Raw genomic sequence first — 10,005 nt, forward strand, 5'->3', positions numbered from 1 at the left:
AAAAATATTGATATTGCATGAAAATCATCACTGTTTGAATTCCCAATAGTAGGATTTCGAAAAAGAGAAATGTGGAGTTATATGGACCTTTAATTTGCTTTTTGGCTCAAAACCTTTCCTTTTTTTCGATTTATAAAGTGATCATTGATGTGAGGGATAAGACAAAACTTAAAACTAGAAGTATAATTGTATGGCAATTCATTTACGACTAACTTAAAACTAGAAGTATATTTGTGGTCCCTATATTTGCTACAATATTTTTATGGTCCTCATTTTAATTATCTTCAGCTTTGGATATATTATTGGTGGAAGAAATTTTGCACTTTTTGTGCCAAACAAACTCATTTAATTAAATCCCCGATTTAATCAAATTTTGAACACTAACAAAGAATAATAAAGGGCGAAAGAGTGAGTTTTGGGAGCGGGAATGGCCGACCGGGTCACACACGACACGACGTCTCCCGTGGCCACCATAACAAAAAAAGGGCAGACGCATGCATTCTAGCTAAGTGTTTTGCTTGAGCTGATAAGTAGTTTATCTTTAAAAGGGCGTCTTTGCTAGCCAATGAAGGATTGGAGTAAGAGAAATGAGTTAAGGATTTATTAAGCGAACGAGATGAGCCTTCCTGACCTACATTATTATAGTGGGATTTTGTACACTATTTTATGTGGGTAAATAGATTAAATGATTTTGTGTTTCAAACACATTTTACGTGAAATATATTCAGTAAATGTTTTGTCTTGCCATGTTTTGTTTTATGGACTTGTTACGAACTCAATTCGGAATATAGACTAAATGAGTTCTCTCTCCTAATAGAATAGTCTTTTGGGATCTGTTCTCATGTTTGGTCTGTACGAATTGATGCTTTCATTGAGAGTCCAAACGGCTTGGAGTGGTGACCGGGCAACGAACTCGTCGTGACCAATGAATACGTTTGGTGCCGACTCGGAGTGGTGGCTGGGCAAAGAATCCGCCGTGACCAACGAGAACTCGGAGTGGTGGCCCACGGAGGCAAAGAACCAGTTGTGACCAACGTAACCGTGACCAACGAGGACGTTGGCCCTTAAAAGAGTGTCGAATATTACTGGCTCAATTCCTACATCGGTTGTGAGAACAATTGGGGTGAGGTATATAGATTAAATGGGCTCTCTCTTCTAACAGGCTAGTCTTTTGGGATGAGTTCTCCTGTTTGATCTGTCTATTTGTTTAGTTCTTGCTTCAAGTATTTTGGCCATGCCTATCTGAGGCTATCACAGATATTCTCTTCAAGAAGGTGATGTCTAACAACGGGGTTGGCGACGTGCCATGATCACCAATGTCGGCTACCAGGTCTCCCACTTGTACCCTGAGATGGAGGGCTATGGCAGATACCACAGCACCAACACACAGCGTCCTAAACCCTATACCACAGCACCAACACACATCGTCCCTTTCTTTTTCTTCGTAGCCCGCTCTAGATGCTTGATCATGAAGTGGCCCAAGTTCAAGGGTGGTTGTTTGTATAAAATCTGCCACAACAGAAAGAGCTCGTCTCTAGTAATAATTTCATGCTCTACAAGGGCAAAGGGGTAGCAAACACATGCCTTCAGAAGGATACGTAAGACCGGATTCCTGATAGAAGAACCCTTTGCCCTGTTGGCAGAAAACTTCCTTTCGGTAGTAATGTCCTGTCAAAACTTGTTTGTGTTGTGGCTGAACTCAAACGACATCTTGCATGGTCACCACCCCCGTGAACCCAAATATTTCATTGAACTGCGCCATCGGCATATCATATCGTGTATTCCTCATCTGAAAGGTGATAGACACGATCACCTGTCTAGTTTTGTTCACCGTCAATGTAGACAAGAATTCGAGGGTGAGCCGCTGATATGAAGGATGGCCATGTGCCCTACTTCACACAATTCCTAGAAGCATTGCTCGATCCCGAGCTGACGGAGTGTAAACGAGCATGGGTGTCTAGCCACTTGGTAAGGCAATTTTGCAAGAATGATCCACTTCTTCTTCTCTGCGGAAGTGAGGGTGACACTGCTGGGAGAGGGAACCATGATGCGCAAGTAGTACCTAGAAATTGGAAGTATTAAATTCGTTCTACAATGAACCAAACAGACATTCACGAGATACCCAACTCCCCCAAACTTTATTCAAACCAAAAGTCTTGCACATATTGCACTAACAGTAGGAAGATAGACTATATTCCTATATGTTGCAATCAAAGAAAATCATGTAAAGCGTGCAGACAACAAGCAGTTAGGACGATAGACTCAAGTCCTAACATCAAAGTACCACAAACAAAGCAAGCTTTCACCCCCTATCACATCATGCTCAACATTTGCACAAAACACTCATAGTTGGGAGATAGACTCGATCCCTTTATCACTTCACACTTTAGTTCATGAGAAACAACCAAAATCATGCTCAAGACATAACCATTCACCAACATTGATTATCCACACTAGCAATTCACCACCAAAAATCATCACAAAACAAAGCATGCTGGATTCCAAGACATAAAACCACAAACCCATGAGATAATTCAACCAATTTCAAGCTTAAAGCAACCATTCAAACCAAAGTCATCTTTGAACTAGCAAAACTTGAGATAAATTGTCAAGGCAGTTATCAAACGAATCACCAAAGACAGAAAAGTCATCCATAAACACTTACATAATATTTTCAATCAAGTCATAAAATATGGACATCATGCATCTTTGAAAAGTGGCGGGAGCATTACACAAACCGAAGGACATCCTCCTATAGGCATAGACACCATAGGGACATATAAAGGCTGACTTATGTTGGTCTTCAGGTGCTACATGGATTTGGTTATACCCCGAGTACCCATCTAGAAAACATTAGAATTTATGCCCAGCCAACCTATCCAACATTTGGTCAATAAAGGGGAGTGGGAAATGGTCCTTCCTAGTTGAAGCATTTAAGGCACGATAGTCAATACAAACTCTCCACCCAGTGATCGTCCTAGTTGCTATCATCTCATCATTCTTACCCTTCACTACAGTCGTACCCCCCTTCTTGGCTACACTTGGGTGGGACTCACCCACTCACTATTAGAAATGGCATATATGATGCCGAAATCGAGCAATTTTATCACTTTCTTCCTTACCACATTCTGCATGATAGGATTAAGTTGCCTTTGGTTTTGGACCTTAGGCTTATGGTCATCCTCTAAACGGATCCTACGCATACAGACAGTTGGACTTATTCCCTTCAAGTTCGAGATTGACCACCCTATTGCTCCCTTGAATTTCCTAAGGACTCTCAACAATTTATCTAATTCAGAGGTAAAGAGATATGATGATACAATTACCGGTAGGGTGTCATCTCCTCCCATGAATGCATACTACAGATGTGGTGGTAGAGGTTTGAGCTCCACTTTCTTGTCGTTCTCTTCATCCTTGCCGTCTTCTTCTTCATTCCTAAGAGGTAGGAACTGATGCGGCGTGGTCTGGGGATCTCCTTCGTTGAATCTAGAGCACCTACAAACTCAATTAGCTTAGGGTTAGCAGCAAATAAATCACAAAGATGAGAGGAATAAATTGAATTAAAAATACATCCCTCTAATTGATCTTCTGATGAGTTGATGTAGGCTACCCTTCTAACGCACTCATCCACCATAGTCACTAAATTGCAATGCTGCAAGCTTCCTCCTGGTTGCACATCGTGCCTCTTCAAGGCCTCATAGATGGAAAAAGTCACACTTTCACTATTTAAGCGAAATGTAAGCTCTCCATTGTCAACATCGATCAAGGCCTTCCCTGTGGCTAGGAAAGGTCTTCCTAGAATGAGAGGTACTTTTATGTCCTCCTCCACGTCCAATATCACAAAGTCAGTTGGGAAGACGAACTCATTTACTCTCGCTAATATATCATCCACAACGCCCACTATATATGACATTGATCTATCAGCCATCTGCAACATGATGGAGGTTGGTTTCAACTGGCCAGTCTTCATCTTGTTATAAAAAGACAATGGCATGTGAAGGTCACGATCGGTTCTCGGTTATAACTGAGAATCGATCTGTTATAACCGTAAAGAACCGATTGGGCTTAGCTGATTTAATTTAATTATTTAAAACTGGCCCAAAGACTCATTTTAATTTTGAGCCCAAGTCACAAGAAGCCCAAACTTGATAAAACAATTACAAACCCTTTCTCCCACATACCACAGTCCCACTCCCAGCGTCTGAGCTTCCCTCCCACACGCCACACCGCCCCTGCCACAAGCCACACCCGCTGGCGACTCCCACCCGCCGACGACTCCTTCCGTAGCGACTCCTTCTTCCGCCGGTGACTCCTTCCGCAGCGACTCCTTCTTAACTTAGGTGTGTTTGAGGTCATTTCTCTCTCTCTTCTCTCTATCTATCAATCTAAATCTAGATTCAATGTGGTTTTATGTGTGTATTAACATATGGTGATTTAGTGTTTTAGCTTGTTCAATGGCATATATAGTCGACTGTCGAGTACTCCAAAAATCCGTGTGGCCATGTGAAATCATATGAGGATACATGGTTTTTATTCTAATCAGCAATAGGATTATAACATAATTTTTTAATCGGCAATGATTCAAGTTGGAGGATGTGTTATTGAAGAACTAGATAAGTAGAGGAATTGTTTTTATCAAAATAATTCCGTTGACTTTGGAAGATGCTAATGGCTCTCGTTAATCTATTTGGTGAATCTTATTCTAAAAATGGCATCTATTCAACTGAATGAAAAGCGTTACAAGATAGCTGCACACGCTTTTCCCCGCACAAGTAGTATTACCAATTTATTGTATGATCACTGAAAATATATATGGATGATTTTTTATACTTTTTGTACTTTTTGGTTTCCATGAACTTATGCTAGATATAATAGGTTCAAGTTTGCGTTGGTTTAAAAGTTTATTGTGTTCAATTGTGTAGTTTATCTCAATCAGCTTCCATTGATTTTTTATTTGTTGTTTGTTGAAGATGGAAACTTCAGAATCTCTCACCCAAGACATAGGTAGCAACCGGCCAGACCTCGATATTCTTGAAGATATTGAAATTGAAGAACTAGGGCTAGGGGAAAAGGGAGAAGGAAAGGGAATGGCGTCAAAAAATGGGAATTCATCAAAAAAGCGTAAACATGTAGAGAGGTCGGATGTATGGGTTGAATTTGATAAAGTGATTGTTGATTCGGTTCAAAAAGGAAAATGTAAAAGGTGTGATTCGTTGATAGCAGCTGATTCGAAGTTAAATGGCACATCCGCGATGTGGAAGCATCATGCTTCATGTTTGAAGAAACATGAAGCGGGAAAGAATCAAACAACGCTCAGCCAAGATGACTCGGGAGCTTTATTAAGTAAGCAATTCTCCCAAGAAAGGGCCAGACTCGCTTTATGCAAGATGATTATTCTTGATGAACAGCCATTTAGATGCGTGGAACGAGAGGGACTCCGTTTATTGTGCCATGAATTGCAACCAAAATTTAAGATCCCGAGCAGATACACGATAAGATCCGATTGTGTGAAGGTGTTTCTAGAGGAGAGTGAACAATTGAAAGTGTTTTTCTCCAGAAAATGCATGGGGAGAGTATCAATTACCACCGACTGTTGGACTGGAGTCAATAACACAAACTTTATTTGTGTTACAGCACATTGCATCGACAAGGAATGGAGGCTGCATAAGAAAATAATCAGCTTCTTTGACAATTCTAGTCATAAGGGGGATGATCTTGCTGAGGTATTAATAAAGGCTCTTACGAACTGGGGCATAGAAAGGCTTTTTTGTTGCATCATGGACAACACTAGATCTAATGATGTAGCAATCAGGCAAATGAAGTCCACCTTCAATGCGAGAAACATGCTTGTTGCCAATGGGCAATATTTTCATCAGAGGTGTGTTGCACACATAATTAACTTGGTTGTGGATGACAGATTGAAACAAATAGTCATGGCCGTGGTACGAGTTAGAGAAGCCGTGAAATGGATAAAGGGTTCATCAGCTAGGTCTAAGTCATTCAAGGATATAGCCAAGGTATGTAAGGTTGATACCAAAAAATTCTTTTGTCTTGATGTGCCAACTAGATGGAACTCGACTTACTTAATGCTCGAGGCGGCATTGCCATATGAACCGGCTATGAAGCTGTTCAACAGCGTCACTCCCCAGTTTGGTAGTGATTTGAGACAACTGAAACACAAAGACCTCACAATTGGCGTACCTGGAGAAGAATATTGGATTGAAGTAAAGAGGATATGTGGTTTCCTCCAAAAGTTTTATGATCTGAGTCGTCTCGTCTCTAGCACCATGTATGTCACATCACATTCATTTTTTATGGAGATGTGTGACATATTCACTATCATTAAAAGCTTGGAGGATGATCGTGAAGATGCTGATATTAGATACATGGCCAAGAAGATGATGGAAAAACTTGGTAAGTATTGGTTAGGAATATGAGCTTAATCCAAATATGAACAAAATTCTTTACATCGCTGCAATGTTTGATCCTAGATAAAAGATGAAACATGTGCAATATTGTTTGAAGATGGTGTACGGTGACGCACGAGCAAATGAGTTGGTGGAGGAGTTGAGAAAGTCAATCTTTGACTTATTTGAGTTGTACAAGAGAAAAATTACTCCAATGGAGGATCAAACACATCCACGAACAGCACCACCTACCCAAGAGATGAATAGATTAACTGATCTATGATTTCTTGGCAAAGGTTCTTGTAACGTTCTCTCTGTTGCTAATGAGGATGATGACGGTGAAGATGATAGCTCAGAGCTCACTCAATACTTCGCGGAGAAGCAATACAAGATGAATGCCAGTGATCTTGGGCATTTTGACATTCTTATGTGGTGGAAGAAAAATAGTGTGCGTTTTCCTATTCTATCAGAGATGGCTAAAGATATCCTTGCTATTCCTGTATCAAACGTTGCTTCTGAGTCGGCGTTCAGCATGGGGGGCGTGTGCTTTCGACATTTAGAAACTCTTTGGCACCGGAAATGGTAGAAGCTTTGATATGCTCTGAGGATTGGTTGAGGTCTAGTTCTAGTTCTACCGATCTCATGGAAGAAGAAGGAGAACCAATACCATTTTTGAGAAAACAATTCTATGATAGTGAGTAATTCATTTTTAACTTATTTATTCTTCATTTTTATTTTACTATACTTAAACTTAGTCATTCTTCATTTTTAACTCAATTTCTTCAATTCATTATTTGTTACAGTGATGGAGGCACTCCATAAGGATGGCAAAGTGACGTGGCCATTGGACGATGCCGATACAAATACAGAATTGGAAAGGACTTATTCAAGTGATCCAGATCAAAGTTAAATTAATCGTGCATTTGTTTTGGAATTTTAAAACATTGAACTTGGAGGTTTTCTTTCGAATATTTGAACTTTGAATGTTTGTTGGATTGAGTAGGTTGTAAACTTTATTGGATTGACCATGTTGTTTTGGAAGCTTTGAACTTGGAGGTGTTTACTTTTTTTTTGAATATTTGAACTTTTGGTACTATAATACTATTAGGTTGGCTGGCCATGTTTACATTTGGATTGAGCAGGTTGTAAACTTTTTTAATTGTTGGATTAAGCATATTATAATAGGTTGTTTTTATTTTTTTAATTTATAATACGAAATATAAACATAATTATTTCTACAAATATAAGAAAAATAAAGAGCATTGTAGCGCAAGTGGTAGGCTGGCCATTATTCTCACGCATTGACCAGGGATCGAATCCTGGCAATAACTTTTTTATTTTTTTTTCCAATTCGGTTCCTATAGGTTAGAACCGAACCGAACCGTGTCAAATCGGTTTCTATCCGAACCGAACCGATTATTTCTCAGTTCCGGTTCTTTGTTTTTGGAAAATTGGGGAGTCGGTTAACCGACTTTTCGGTTCGGTTAGAACCGAAACGAACCGATTCCCAGCCCTATCTGCACCTTCTTGAAGATCTCCCTGAATTTGGAGAACTACTCATCCTTCTTCTTCTTTTGCAGCACTTGGGGGAATGGTACTCTGACCTCTGCTGGCTTGACTGGCGTGTTCACCTTAGGGTGAACTACAAGAGGTGATGTTTCAAGTTCCTCCTTTACTGCCTCGGCTTCTACTTCTTCCACTATTGTAGTCTTTGGCTCAGCTACAGGCTTCGGTGGGGTCTCAGGCATCAAAGGACCCTCATAACTCTTCTCACTTCTCAAGTGAATCGCCTCCCTGGGAGTTGCCCTGGCTTATGCTGGCCGCTCACAGCTTGAGCAATCTGACTCATTTGTGTCTCTAGGCTCTTCATATGTACTGCCATGTTATGCATATCATTCTCTACCTTCTCGAGCTTTTGATTTGAATGCTCCATGTTCTTGTGTAACTATGTCATGAATGCATTAAGTATATCCTTTGAACTTTTTTCTGCAGCTCATTGATCATTCCTTGAGAAACTGAGAACCCCGGTGGTGACTGCAAGGCATTGTTGGGATTCCCATATGATAGGTTAGGATGTGCCTTGTTCCCAAAATGGTTGTAACCCCCACCCCCTTGATAGGGGCAGGAGTTGTTATAGTACCTATTGTTACCCCCTTGGTGTACATAGTTGACATCTACAACACCTTCTTCATTTTCTTGCACCGATGTTTCCACCCCCATAAGGTCTAGCTTCTTGTGGATGAGCTCCAACTGTTTGGTCATATTGTCTTCATGGCTGCTCTCTGAGGTATAAGCTATTATGTGCACCTTGCTCCTCTCGTTGGTCCAACCTTCATCATTCGAGGTTACTCTCTCGATCACTTCCATTGTTGTCGCTTCACCGATCTTTAGCAGGGATCCCCCAGCGTTCCAGTTTAGCTCGCTCTTTGCTTCAGGCAAACACCCCTTATAGAATGAGAGGATTTGCTGTGTTGGGCTTAAACCATGATTAGGACACCGCTTCAATAGACTCTTGAACCTTTCCCAAGCTCCTCAGATACTCTCTTGAGAAGTCATTTAAAATGCTAGAATCGATGACTGCCTCTTCAAAGCTTCACTCGGGGGATAGTATTTTGCTAAGAATTTCTCCACCATAGCATCCCACGTGCGAATGGAGTTGGGCTCCATGCTATCCAACCAATCTCTGGCGTCATCCTCTAGAGAAAAAGGAAACACCCTCAATCTGATCTGATCATCTGTGACTCAATTTATTTTTATCGTGTTGCAGATTTGGATGAACTTGGTGATATGCTTTTTAGGACCCTCCATGGGTCGGCCTCTAAAAGCAATGTTCTCAGCCATCTGAATGAGTCATCTTCTGAGCTCAAAAGTGTTAGCATTCACGTTGTTGCCAACTGGTGGGTTTGCCGCCCCATTATAGACAAACATATTTTGCACTTGTATCCCATTTTGCCCTTGATCAACTGCCTCTGCAATGCTGCGAGTTGCTCTTGAAGCTGAGCATACGTTGGAGGAGGTGGTGGTGGACCATTATTCCCATTTCCATTCTCATTTCCTTCCTCCATCAGAATAGGAGGATGTGGTTCAAACTGAATAGGAGAGTGAACTGGTGACGGTGATTCTTGAACTGGTGAAGGTGACCGTCTCTGGACCAAAGAAGAAACTCGGATCTGCTGATTTAGCCTCTTCAAAGCGTTTCTCCTTATGTTGGATGCTTCGATCTCAAGATCGATAGGCTCTAAAGGTAGACCTTTAGAGCGTGTGTGCATACAACTTGAAAAAGACAACAAAGATCCGAGAGCTCAAAAATAAAATAAAAATAAAGCAAGAAAATCTAGAGTAGTAATCTCTATCTTTATCACGATATTAAGCTATAAAAACATAAATTATCCCCGTCAACGGTGCCAAAAACTTGACTCTTACTTGTTTTATGCTACACTAGCCCCGTACACTTGCGGGTATTTTTCGTGTTAAATATAATTCAAGTCAAGCAAAACGCCCGGCCGGGGGCTTTTGGGTGCCATTTTCGTTTGTTTCCACATGCTGTGACTACAAAAACTCGACAAACTCATCAAAACACTAAAATATAGGATAATAG

General features: G+C 40.8%; 1 non-coding gene across 1 annotated transcript; it reads left to right on the forward strand.

The window, feature by feature from the left end:
* The first annotated feature begins 8,886 nt into the window (after window positions 1-8,886).
* On the forward strand, window positions 8,887-8,992 carry LOC121758057. The gene has a single exon (XR_006041317.1). It is a non-coding gene; the product is annotated as a small nucleolar RNA R71 (small nucleolar RNA).
* Window positions 8,993-10,005: the final 1,013 nt, after the last annotated feature.

This window comes from Salvia splendens, chromosome 1 (assembly GCF_004379255.2).
Source record: "Salvia splendens isolate huo1 chromosome 1, SspV2, whole genome shotgun sequence".
Classification (NCBI taxonomy): Eukaryota; Viridiplantae; Streptophyta; class Magnoliopsida; order Lamiales; family Lamiaceae; genus Salvia; species Salvia splendens.